Raw genomic sequence first — 13,904 nt, forward strand, 5'->3', positions numbered from 1 at the left:
TTCCACTACTTCCCCTGACAACGAGTTCCAGGCACCCACTATTCTCTGTGTAAAAAATCTGCCTCGTACATCTCCTTTAAACCTTGCCCCTCGCACCTTAAACCTATGCCCCCTAGTAATTGACTCTTCCACCCTGGGAAAAAGCTTCTGCCTATCCACTCTGTCCATGCCTCTCATAATCTTGTAGACTTCTATCAGGTCTCCCCTCCACCTCTGTCGCTCCAGTGAGAACAAACCAAGTTTCTCCAACCTCTCCTCATAGCTAATATCCTCCATACCAGGCAACATCCTGGTAAATCTTTTCTGTACCCTCTCCAAAGCCTCCACATCCTTCTGGTAGTGTGGCGACCAGAATTGAACACTATATTCCAAGTGCGGCCTAACTAAGGTTCTATAAAGCGTCAACATGACTTGCCAATTTTTAAACTCAGTACCCCGGCCGATGAAGGCAAACATGCGGTATGCCGCCTTGATTACCTTCTCCACCTGCATTGCCACTTTCAGTGACCTGTGTACCTGTACACCCAGATCCCTTTGCCTATCAATACTCTTAAGGATTCTGCCATTTACTGTATGTTTCCTATTTGTATTAGACCTTCCAAAATGCATTACCTCACATTTGTCTGGATTAAACTCCATCTGCCATCTCTCCACCCAAGTCTCCAACCGATCTATATCCTGCTGTATCCTCTAATGGTCCTCATCGCTATCTGCAAATCCACCGACCTTTGTGTCGTCCTCAAACTTACTAATCAATCCAGTTACGTTTTCCTCCAAATCATTTATATCATATATATATTATATATACAAACAGCAAAGGTCCCAGCACTGATCCCTGAGGAACACCACTTGTGATATGCTTGTTGCTGTTTTGAATTCTTATGGCTTCCCAACTTGTGGATCTTCATTCCTGCACCGAATTGTGAAAGCCTCTTTTGCAGCCAGTTCCATTGACACTGCGATTTCTGTTGCTGTCTTTAAAGTCAAAGCATGTTCAACAAGCAATCTTCTTTGAATAGCCTCACTTTGGAGACCACAAACTAGACAATCTCAAGAGCTCACAGTATATTTATAATATGATTTTGTCCATTCATTAGTTCCCAGCCATACGTCCATCCTACATTGACATGATCAATCTGTTAGAGGGAATGACGATCTTGTGGAGTTTCCTGGAAACTGGAACCGGTCTTATGTTCCTCTCCAGCAATCGTGGTCTTGACGCAGCCACTATCGGTGACCCTTCTTCCTGCACATCACTGGTTGACAATACCGCTCCCCCAGTTTCTTCTGTAGAGGGGAACTATTGATTCAATGCCTTCTTCTCCTGGTACCTCCACTGACACTCTCTGGAACGCCTCCGCAATGGTAGATGGGGACCCCACCCCTTGATGCGGGGCCGCCGGACCAGTCTTGGCTACAATCGCAGCCGGAATTCACTTCTCTGAAACATAGTTTCTGGCAAGTACTAACTCTCCCTTCTGAAATGCCCTAAGTTTGGTATGTTCGGCTCACTGGCCCATCTGTGCCTCCTGGTTCTTCACTATTTCCAGTCACTAAAGTCTGCGCATCCTTTCTGTATGCTGTGGGCCCCCTATGCCATGGGTAGAATACTGGTAGCAACAGGATGATACTCTTCAGTAACCATTAATTGGCAACTTGAGGGCCTCAATAGGCCGAAGGATGGATGAGCTCCCCAAGTGAGACAGGTTGGGTTGGGTAGGTGGATGGCAGAAAAACCACCCGCTTTCAAATCCACCAACAGGTGAGTGCAAAATTGAGCCCCTGTTTTCCTATATTTAGCAGCCTATTAGAACCTTAGAAAAGTTTTGGTGCTGAAAGAGGCCATTCAGCCTATTGTGTCTGCACTGATCTCTTTTTCCAACACATGGTCCATAGCCTTGCAGGTGACTGTGCTATTTTGGTTGCTCCAAGTATGCACACTGGTAGCCGCTTTTGATGTTTTGTTTTTAATCTATTGTTTAGCTCCTGAACTATGAGCAACATATATTTGTGGTTCTCCTATGGGTGGAATTTTCACACAATGGGTGGAATTTTATGAGATTGATTCTAAGGGAGGGATTTTATTACACCTGTTTTTGGGCACAAAAATGTCATAAAATCGGATGTGAAGCATCTAGCAGGAATGGCGCCTGTTTTGGCAGCTGTTGCTACTTCACCACAGTAAGAAAATCGGCACAATTGGGAGCCTGCTCACATTGGGTGAGATGTCAATTTACATGTTTTTGCATTCATCACAATGTCATTAACAGACCTTCACGCCCAATCATCCCAGCTTGCCTGCCTTTACCACCTCGCTCATTGCAACTGGATCAATCTGGAAAACACCTCTATATAAGTCAAACTCTGGCGCTAAATTAGTGTGGGCAAGCAAGGAGGTAAGTTTCTGCATTCAAACTGCCCCATGCTGCTCAGGGGCTATTTCGTGGCAGCCGTGTTGCGTTTCGTGTCGTGGGAGGGTTGTAAGGGTGTGGGGATTTGGGGGACTCTTGTTGCTCATGGGGTCCAACCTCGGACTTTCAGCACGTACCCAGGACAGAGTGCTGACCTTGGATCTTAGGGATCACTCATGGTCCTAGTGCACACAGCTGGAAGCACAGCTGCAGGTGGGGGTTTGCTGAAAACTGACAGTAATGCAGTCTCAGGGCTTTTAAAGCAGCACTGTCTGTGGCCACTACTGCACGGGTTTTGGGTCTCTGCCTGTGAGTGGGAGGAGGATGGGGGGCCGTGTTACCATTCTGAAACCTGTGGGGGTTATGGATAGTGTGTGTTGCTAGGGGGCTGTGGGTGGGGTGTGTGTGTGTTGCTGGCCTGGGGGCAAGCAGCATTCTTTAACCTCTCCCTTTCTCCTAATTTCCCCCTTCCCCCATCCAGATTGATGAGATTACTTTTGTGATGAAACCAATTGAATTTGCTGTTCTTTTGGTTGCTGCTGGAGCTGAGGAGAAATGCAGGAGGATGAATTGCGGGCAGAGAAGGCCCAGGCCTAACCACTTGCAGCAGGAGAGGCAGTCAGGCACCAGAAGCAGGAAGTGGCTGCCAGTTGCCCTGAGGGAGTGGGGGCGCAGGAGAAGGAGGGAGCGGAGACGCCGGCAGTTCCGCACACGAGTGTCCTTCGAGCAGTTGTTGGACATCGAATGCTCCGGCGTGGAAAGGAGAGAGTGCAACACCTGTGCCATTCATTGCAGAACCTGGCACCTCCCGGCACGGGGGCACCCACTCCCGGTGGCTGTGAAACTGACGACCGCCTTAAACTTTTATGCCACTGGGTCCTTCCAGACCACCAGTGGAGACCTTTGTGGCATCACCAGTGTGTGAAGGAGGTCACGGTAGCCTTGTACGCCCAGGCTGGACAATATATCAAATTTGATCTGGACCAGGCCCAGCTGGCCTGCAGGATTCGCAGCCATTACGAGGATGCCAAATGTGCAGGGGGCGATAGACTGCACCCACGTCACACTAAAGGCCCCAGTCAAGAATCCAGCAAGATTTGTGAATAGAAAAGGATTCCATTCAATAAATGTGCAGTTGATGTTCACCTGAAGGAGCTCGAAATTCCGGAGGTCTTTAGGGAGGAGTCCAGGGTGCAGGGATGGCCTATTGGAGACATGGAATACCCTCCTTCAGAATTGGAAAATGACACCTGCGCAGAGGCCTGAGACTGATGCAGAGACCCGATATAATAAGGCCCACTTTACCACCCATAAAATAATGGAGCGGTGCATCGGGCTCCTCAAAATGCCGTTCAGGTGCCTGGACTGCTTTGGAGGGACCCTCCAATATAGACCCCTGATATCGTCGGGCATTGTGGTGGTGTGCTGCGTCCCACACAACCTGGCACAGCAGCGAGGAGAAATTTTGGAGGAAGAGGACGTGGAGGCTGACCAGCCGGGTGTTGCTGGAGAGGAAGCAGGAGGAGGAAGAGAATGAGGAAGACAACAAAGAGCAACACCACCCAAGCGCTGGAGGGCTGGCGGCAGCAAGGATCAGGCATGCAAGGGCAGCGAGGGAGGCCCTGATCAACATGCGGTTTGGCTACTAGGAGCCTGTGTTGCCACACGTTGGTTTCATTCCCCCACCACGGAGTCTTACAATCTCCTGCAACATTGTAACACCAGAGTGGTGGGCCTGGATACGCAGTGTTAGTGGTTTTCTGTGGCAGGAAGGTTATGAAGACTTGCTATGCACCATTGTGATGATGCCCTTGTGCAAAGTAGTCTGACTCCTATCTTTGCTCCCTATGCACACTGGCACCTGGGCCCACACCCTGCTAGTGTGTAAGGGATCACTAAACCCCCATGCAGGGCCACAGGCCATGTGGGGTGGGGGAGGGAAGGGAATCTGTCGTGGGTTTTGGGGATGCCATGGCAGATGGTATCAGTTGCTGCCAATGCATGCCACCCACCATAGCCAGTAATTTCTTTGAGTGCCTACATTGTCTCAGCGACAGAGCATTTGGGGGCTTCTCTGGGGTAATGATGCTCCTGTTGGAGACAAGTCTGAGACACATTTGTCACCGGTGGTGGTGAAATGACATTTATTGGTGCCAATAAAATTGTCCTAACAAGTAATAACGTGCATATATGTGAATATGAGACTTTAAAGTGCATAACTATTCTATCTATCTAGTGCTGCCCTTCACCTTGCAATCTTAGTGCCACTACAACTTCCTAACTTTACGTGGCCTACCACGATATCTTGATGTCTCCCCAGGATGTACATCGGAAGTGAAGGTGGCCAGCTGTCCACATGCACCCTGCATGTTCTTGGAGGACCTGGACCTTGAGGGCCCTGGCTGGCTCCCAGATGTCTGGGATGTTTCCATGACACCCTCTTCATCCTGTTGTCCTGGTGTCAGGAAAGGTGGAGTCAGAAGGTGTCACCGCAGCCGCTGTCTCCTGCGTGGAATGCCCCGGCATGGACTGCAGCCGTTTCTTCTCTTTTGAGATTCCCGTGGGCCCCTGGGTCACTCCATGGGATGCCGGTCCTTCTGCAGTGAGCTCCAGAAGCTCCGGAATCACCTGGCCCTGCCAGTCCTGGTGGACCACTTGTGTTCTGGGCATGGTGGCTGAGCCCTCTGCGATGGTGCTCTGAGTTGGGGGTCACCTGTCAATGGCAGCAGCAAGTGTCCTCTGAGACAGGGCCACACTCTGCAGTCCCTTAGCCATGGCCCTCTGTGACTGGGCCACGTTCTCAAAGGCTGCTGCCATAGCCTGCTGTGTCTCAGCGCTGTCCACTGGGTCTCCTGCAAATTCTTGAGCCTCTCAGCCATGGGCCGCAGAATCTGGAGAAGCCTGTTGTGGCCCTCAGCTGTGGCCTGCTGTGACTCAGCCGTAGCCCTCTGGGACTCCGCTATGGCCTGCTATGACTCGGCCATCACTTGGACCCTGCCATTCATGGTGAAGATTCCCTGCCCCAGGCTCGCCACCACAGACACGACCCTTGCAATGTTGGCCTGAGAACCATGCAAAACAGGCAAGAGCTGGTCTGCCTGAAAGCTTTGGGACTCCTCCCAACAGCCTCGCAGTCAGTCCAGTATTGCCGTGAGCCTCTCCTGCATTCCCTGGCTCTGTTTCTGCATCTCCAGCAGCTGAGGGAGAAGTGATCGCAGAGGTCCAGCATGTAGCCTCAGACCAGCTGAGTCCTCACTTCCAGCAGGCCCCCACATGCCAGATGCCTCGGACGTTCCCTTCTCCACCTGATGTACATCAGCAGATGTGTTGTGCGCACCAGAGAGTGACCCAGATGCCTCGTCATTAACTTAATCCACCGATGTGAGAGTCTCTAGGATGGTGATTTACGAGCTGGAAGCTCACACCAAACTGGTGCCGCTCTCAGAGGTCCCTTCATCGGCTTCCTCCGAGGAGTCTTCCGAGCTGTCAGAGGCAGAATGGTGGGAACAGCAGTAGGGACCGAGACGCCAGATGGCCCAGGCGCGTCGGGGTCCCTTCCTGCAACACAGGACACAAGGTTAAATGCAAGGGAGGGAGAGGAATCTGGGCTGCATGCAACTTGAGATTTCTCCATTGAATGGAGAGTGACTGGTGCTCACTTCTATACTCCAGCCCAACCATGCTATCGCTGATGGCCCAGATGTCCTCCTCTCCCACAAGCTCCAGTGTCCACTCTTCAAGAGGGGTGAGGACTCATTTGTCAGGCTCACCACCCCCTGTCTTCATCCTCTCCCAATTGATTATGGGCGTTTTTCTCCTGTGGGGACAGAAGGAGCCATGAAAAATCTGAAGGCACGATTCCTGCAGGGTATCGGGTGGCACTGAGGGCAAGCGCTGTGATACTCTTGGGGTGGGGGGGTGGGAGGGGGGGGGTGCTGAGGAGGGAGGTGCTTGGGAGTCAGGGGCTCGAAGCATGCAGGATGTTGGGGGTGGGGGGATCGGGGGGTGATTTGGAGGAAGATGCAAGATGGGGTTAAACACTCGCCCTTGCTGCCTGGATGAGATCATTTATTTTCTTGCAGCACTCCTTGGCGGTTTTCCTGGCCAGTGCCATGGCAGTCATAGATTCAGCTACTGCCTCTCAGACTGTCCCAGGGGAAGCAACGGAAAAACAATGTCCCGCTGAGGGAAGGAGGGTGTCCCGTCTTGCCTCCACTGCCTTCAGCAACCTGGCTAGGTCAGATTCAGAAAACCTGAGAGCTGGCTTTCTGCATGCCATTTCTTCCTGCACTGCCTGCCTGTTTGTCCATCCTTGGGGTTTTTATGGAGCTGTCCCTTGTAAGAGCAGATTGGCTGCATGCGGTTTGGGGGAGCATTTCAGCAAGTTAAATGCAGTTTGCTTGTTACCATTGAGGGGAAGCCAAGTGAGCACTTGCAGGTGTGCTGATGGGAGAGGGGGGTGAATTTGTGCTTCCAAGATGATTGGGGGCCGGGGAGAGAGACAGTAAGAAGTCTCACAACACCAGGTTAAAGTCCAACAGGTTTATTTGGTAGCGCGAGCTTTCAGAGCGTTGCCCCTGAATTAGGTGAGTCACTGATGAAGGGACAGCACTCCGAAAGCTCGTGCTACCAAATAAACCTGTTGGACTTTAATCTGGTGCTGTAAGACTTCTTACTGTGCCTACCCCAGTGCAACGCCGGCATCTCCACATCAGGGGAGAGAGAGGGAGAGAAGGTCATGTCAAACAGCCATTGGGGCCAGGGGATGATGGGGGCCATGTGCAAGTCGGTCCAGGGTGGGGGTGGAAGCGTGTCAGTAATGTTGGGGAGGTCCAATGTTTGTGTGTATCTTGCCTGGGAGGGATCTGGCAGGGGAGCTGCTTTATTTTAGTTTTTTCTTTGCACATGTGCAGTTTGAGGCTCCGATTGGAGCTGCAGGTTTTCAGGTGGGTTAATCCCCGCCCACTGCCTTCTGTAGCGAGAAATGGACTCGCCCAAAACGAGGGACAGAGTGCATAAGATTGGACCTGAAAACGCACCCAAAAAATGGATCTGGAACTGCCCCAGTTCCATGCCTGCCTTACACTTAGAAAAACTCTCGTAATATCCCGCCCGAAGTGTCTAGCTGGCGTGAAAATGGGAGAGTTTTTTTGGGCGAGTTTTCATGCCCAATCTTATGCACTTAGTCATTGAAAATATGGACTATCTGTTTCTAAATGCTGCAGGCAGTGGACTGGGCTTAATTCACCAGCCAGCCTGCAGAGGGAGCTATTGCACATGTACAGACCTCTGATGCTGCACATGTGCAATTCCAACACCTGGGGTATAACAGAGAGCGAGTTGTCAGGCCCCTGCTGCTGCAAGCAGCCTCAACACAGCCAACCTCCCCCAAAATCGCTGAGGTGAGCCCCACACTGTCTGCGATGCCACCCCTCGTTGCCCAGACTGATTGGGTCACCCTCTCTTCCCCCCCCAACCCAATTGCCTGCAGAGTGGCAGTGGGCCCCCATCCCACCCTTTAGGTCGTCCCTTTAGGTCCCACCCCTGGCATGGCTCGGTGGGCATTGCCAAGGTGCCCAGTGGGCATTGCCCTGGTGCCCTGTTAGCATTACCTAGGTGTCAGACTGGCACTGCCCCAGGGGCCTTGCCCTCAGCCTCCTTGGGGGGGGCCTCAATGGCCTCAGGTTCCACCAACACGACTGTTCCCTGTTCATGAGGAGCAGGTGTTTTCCTCGCCAGAGAGAACCTCTCCTGGCGAGGCCATAAAGGCAAGTGAGCCCAGACGACTGAGCGCCGGGCTCACTAAACACATGTACATTAAGATTTCAATAAATTTGAATAAATTTTTCAGCCTCTCGCCCATTTCCGTAAAATCATGAGAGCTGAGAAATCGGGCATGATCCTGATTTCTCAGCTCTCATGCAAGGGGTGAAGCAGTAAAATTCTGCCCAATGTATCAGAGTCTCAAACTCTGACTGAAAACTAGCATGTACCTCTCCAGATGCATTGCTGAGTTTTCAGACCAGATCTTGAGTCATTCTCAAAAAAAAATCTGGGGGTGTGGTTTGCACCATCAGTCTGGTGGAGCGGGACCTGATAGGGCTGGTAAGGCCAGCTCCGCAGAGATTGGGGCACCATCTTTAAAGGGCGCCCCGATCAGCACAGAGGAGAAACTCCTCCTCCCCGCCCCCAAAACATCACCACAAACGTATCGGGGGTTTCTCCCCCTCCTCCCCATCACAGGTTTTGGGGTTGCTCCCCTCCCCCCCCCACCCCACTGCACAATTATCAGTGGCACTCCACCCCCACCGTAAATTTATTTGGAGCTCTCCCCTATCCCTACAACCACCGGGGCAGTATCGCGGGCGCTCTCCCCCTCACTGCCAGAATCTCCCCTTTCAAAAACCTCAGTACTCCTCCCCCTCCCCAAAGCATAGATATTGGGAACCCCCCAGTCACTGCCCCTGGCATAGTTTTGCATTTACAGATTGGCACTGCCTGTGCCAGGGACATATCTTGCTCTCCCTAGAGCTATACTTACCTTGGCATCCCGGGCAGGATCCCCTTGACTGTTTCCCGTCTTCATAAGCTGTTGTAAACCTCGACGTTAATATTCTGTGAGGGGGGATCATGTGGCGGGAGGCCTTTTATAACATGCAAATTCATGAAAAACTCATTTTAAGGTTTGGAAACTCGCCATGTCAACGGTGAGGAGTGGAGAAAATCAGGAATCGAGGCCATGCCGGTGAGAACCTCGTTTCCCAACTCTCGTGAAATTTTGCACCCATGTCACTGTTTACACTTGGAGCAAACATATGCTGTAAATTGCCCCTTTGGTTTTCAATTGGTCTTCAATTTCCACATGGGCCATAACTTCCAGCTAATATGCTTCTGTCCCTGTTAAGGCACGGCTAATAGTAAATGCCGAGCTGCCCAAATCTCAAAGGGAAACTTGAAACGGCTGCCAAAATGCATTTTGCAATTTGTATGTTATGAGGAGGTTTTCATCATAGAATCTCTACAGTACAGAAGGAGGTCATTTGGCCCATCGAGTCTGCACCAACCACAATCCCACCCAGGCCCTATTCCCGTAACCCCACATATTTACCCTGCTAATGCCTTGACACGGGTCAAATTAGCATGGCCAATCAACCTAACCTGCACACTTTTGGACTGTGGGAGGAAACTGGAGCACCCGAAGGAAACCCACGCATACACGGGGAGAATGTGCAAACTCCTCAGTCACCCAAGGCCAGAATTGAACCCAGATCCCTGGCGCTGTGAGACAGCAGTGCTAACCACTGTACCACCGCAAGCAGTTAGGAAGGCAAATTGTATGGCCTATATTGCAGGAAGACTTGAGTACAGGTGCAGGGATGTCTTACTGCAGCTGTACAGGTACTTTGTGAAACCATACCTCGAATCATAGAATCATTCAGCGCGGAAGAGGCCCTTCGGCCCATTAAGTCCGCACTGACACATTAGAAACACCCAAACTCCCACCTAATCCCAACTGCCAACACTTGGCCCATAGCCCTGAATGTTATGATATGCCAAGTGCTCATCCAGATACTTTTTAAAGGATGTGAGGCAACCCACCTCTACCATCCTCTCAGGCAGCGCATTCCAGACCATCACCACCCTCTGGGTAAAAAAGTTTACCCCACAGCCCCCTAAACCTCCTGCCCCTCACCTTGAACCTATGTCCCCTCGTGACTGACCCTTCAACTGAGGGAAACAGCTGTTCCTTATCCACTCTGTCCATGCCCCTTATAATCTTGGACACCTCAATCAGGCGACCCCTTAGTCTTCTCTGCTCCAATTAAAACAATTCAAGCCTACCCAACCTCTCTTCATAACTTAAATGTTCCATCCCAGGCAGCATCCTGGTGAATCTCCTCTGCACTCCCTCCAGTGCAATCACATCCTTCCTATAATGTGGTGACTAGAATTGCACACAGTACTCTAGCTGTGGCCTCACCAAAGTTCTGTACAACTCCAACATGACTTCCCTACTTTTGTAATCTATGCCTCGATTGATGAAGGCAAGCATTCCATATGCCTTTTTCACAACCTTACTAACATGCCCTTCCGCCTTCAGAGATCTGTGGACAAACATGCCATGGTCCCTTTGTTCCACAGAATAACTAGTGTCCTGCCATTCATTGAGTACTTCCTTGTCAAATTATTTCTTCCAAGTGTACCACAAACTTTTCAAGGTTAAATTCCTTCTGCAATTTATCTGCCCATTTGACCATTCAGCCTATATCTTCTTGTAGCCCAAGACATTCCACCTCACTGTTAACCACCCAGCCAATCTTTGTGTCATCCTCATACTTACTAATCCTACCCCCTACATAGTCATCTATGTCATTTATATAAATAACGAATAATAGGGGGCCCAACACAGATCCTTGTGATACGCCACTGGACACTGCCTTCCAGTCACTAAAGTAGCCTTCTGTCATCACCCTCTGTCTCCTACAACTGAGCCAATTTTCAATCCACTTTATCAAACTACCCTGTATCCCATGTGAACTCACCTTCTTTACAAATCTCCTAATGGGACCTTGTCAAAGTCTTCGCTGAAATCCATATAAAGTACATCAACTGCACTACCTTCGTCTACATACCTGGTCACCTCCTCAAAAAATTCAATCAGATTTGTTCGGCATGACCTCCTTCTGATGAAGCCATGCTGACTATTCCTGATCAAGCTTTGTCTCTCCAAGTGGAGATAGATGCTCTCCTTTTAGAGGTTTCTCCAATAGTTTCCCTGTCACTGACGCGAGACTCACTGATCTGCAGTTCCTTGGTTTATCTCTACAACCCTTCTTAAATAGCGGAACCACATTAGCTGTTCTCCAGTCATCTGGCACCACTCCCGTGGCAAGAGAGCAATTGGAAATTTGGGTCAGAGCCCTGCAATATCCTCCCTTGCCTCCTACAGCAGCCTAGGGCACAATTCATCTGGATCTGGAGATTTATCCACTTTTATCATCCTTCCCTATGTCAATTTGCTCAAGAACCTCGCAATCGTTCTCCCTGAATTCCATGCCATCATCCTCATTCTCTTGGGTGAAGATGGATGTGAAGTATTCATTCAACACTCTACCAATGTCCTCTGGCTCCACCACAGATTAATACTTGGTCCCTAATGGGCCCTACTCTTTCCCTGGTTATCCTCTTTCCATTGATATACTTACAGAATATCTTGGGATTTTGCCTACTTTTAACAGCAACAGCTTTCTCATATCCCTTCTTTGCTTTCCTAATAGCTTTCTTAAGCTCCGCCCTGCACTTTTTATATACCTCACTAAGGCCCCCAGTGATTTGCTCCCCTTGTCCTTTTTAAAAGCCTTACTTTTCTTTCTGTTTGTTTCCTGAATATCTCTCTGGTCGTCCATTGTTCTCTGGGCTTGTTATTCCTACCTATCACACTAGAGGGAACATGCTGGGCTTGCACCCTCTCCATTTCCTTTTTGAATGCCCCCCGCTGCTATTCTGTAGATTTTCCCATTAGTGGCTGTTCCCAGCCTACCTTGGCCAGATGCTGTCTTATTTTACACAAATACCACTCTTCCCCCAATCCAAAACTTTTTTTTCCCAGCTTGTCTATTTTCTTGTCCATAAGAAGCTTAAATTGAACCATACACAGAAAATGCTGGAAAATCTCAGCAGGTCTGACAGCATCTGTGGAGAGAGAAAAGAGCCAACGGACCCTATTTTACCATTTTGATTCTGAGTGCTGGACGGACTTGAAACTGGGAGTGTCTCAGATCTGACTTTTAGACCCGTTCTGAAGTGCTCCCATACGCATTTTGCCTGCAAAAATATCAGTGAGTCTGAATCGCGCTGCGCAATCCTGTGAGCACGGCTTAACGCACCCGAAACCCTGCAGCTCCGATCAGCTCCTCCAACCGCGTATGCTCAGAAAAAAAATGATAGAATGCTGCTCCCCTGCCACATTCCTCCCAGGCCGGATAATGCCTCCCCGTGGCCCTCACAGACATTTCCCCGCCCCCACAACACTGCAGTATTTTTCTTTTATATTAAATTGTACCGTGTTGTGATCGCTGTCACTAAAATGCTCCCCACCATCACCTCAACCACCTGTCCGGCTTCATTCCCCAGAACACTTGCATATCTGGAGTATTGTGTGCAGTTCTGTCGTCTTATCTATGAAAGAATGTACTTGCTATGGAGGAAGTGCAGCAAAGGTTCAAAGGTAGATTCTTGGGATGGTCAGATTGCCATATGCGGAGAGATTGGATCAACTGGGCCCTGTATTCACTGAAATTTAGAAAAATGGGATCAAATTGAAACGCATTAAATTCTGACAGGGCTGGATAAACTGGATACAGGGGCATTATTTCCTCGGGCTTGGGTGTCTAGAATAGGGGGTTCACAGTGTCAGGATATAAATAAGCCATTTAGGACTGAGATGAGGAGAAACTTCTTCACTCAGAGGGTGGTGACCCTATGGAATTCTCTGCCACAGAAGGCTGTGAAGACCAAGTTGCTGAATATATGTAAGATGGAAATAAAGTTTATTTATTAGTCACAAGTAGGCTTACATTCACACTGCAATGAAATTACTGTATAAATTCCCTAGTCGCCATACTCTAGCGCCTATTCGGGTATACTGAGAAAGAATTTAACATGGCCAATTCATCTAAACTGCACATCTTTGGACTGTGGGAGGAAACCGGAGCACCCGGAGGAAGCCCACGCAGACATGGAGAATGTGCCAACTCCCCACACAGTGACTCGAGGCGGGAATTGAACCCGGGTCGCTGGCGCTTAGAGGCAGCAGTGCTAACCACTGTGCCACCATGCCACCTTCTAAATTTCTAGACTCTAAAGGTGTCAAGGGTTATGGGGAATGTGTGGAAGTATGGCTTTGAGATGGAGGATTTCTCATGATCATTTTGAATGGTGGAGCAGGCTTGAAGGACTAAATGGCCTACTCCCGCTCCTATTTTCTAAGTTTCAATGAAATTATGTACCTGGCCAATTGCTGTATTTTAAAGTAAATATTTATTAAAATAAAACAAAAACAGTACTTATACAATAATAGCTTCACACAGTTGACTGTACTTTAAAACAGTTCCAAAATGTTCTTAACTTAAACTTAACTAATCTTCCCTTTTCTGATGGCAACAGTCCTTATAGATTTTTAAATCAATAGAATTCGGTTAACTTTACCACACAGTGTCCTGTGCTCTTAGGGTGATTTTTGAAAGTCACAGCAAACTGGTTCCCCGGGCCTTATCCATGGTGTGTATTTTAGCTTTACCAGGCACCACACTATCTGCTTGGAGATATTACCAGCTTTCACACTGTATTCTGGGAGAGCTGACCAGCTCCCATACTGTCTTTTGGGAGATCTAAGCAGCTCTCCCTCACACAAGTTCCCTTCCCTTTGATCTCTCCACTGTCTATTGTTTCATGTAGTCAGAAGTTCCCTTTTGACAAGTTGTATTTGTGGCC

At 49.4% G+C, this 13,904-nt stretch overlaps 1 protein-coding gene across 1 annotated transcript in view; it reads left to right on the plus strand.

The window, feature by feature from the left end:
- The window catches only part of LOC144479380 (cation channel sperm-associated auxiliary subunit delta-like), a 145,306-nt gene that overhangs the window by 85,242 nt on the left and 46,160 nt on the right, over positions 1 to 13,904 (plus strand). The window lies entirely within an intron of this gene.

Source organism: Mustelus asterias, chromosome 26 (genome assembly GCF_964213995.1).
Source record: "Mustelus asterias chromosome 26, sMusAst1.hap1.1, whole genome shotgun sequence".
NCBI classification, from domain to species: domain Eukaryota; kingdom Metazoa; phylum Chordata; class Chondrichthyes; order Carcharhiniformes; family Triakidae; genus Mustelus; species Mustelus asterias.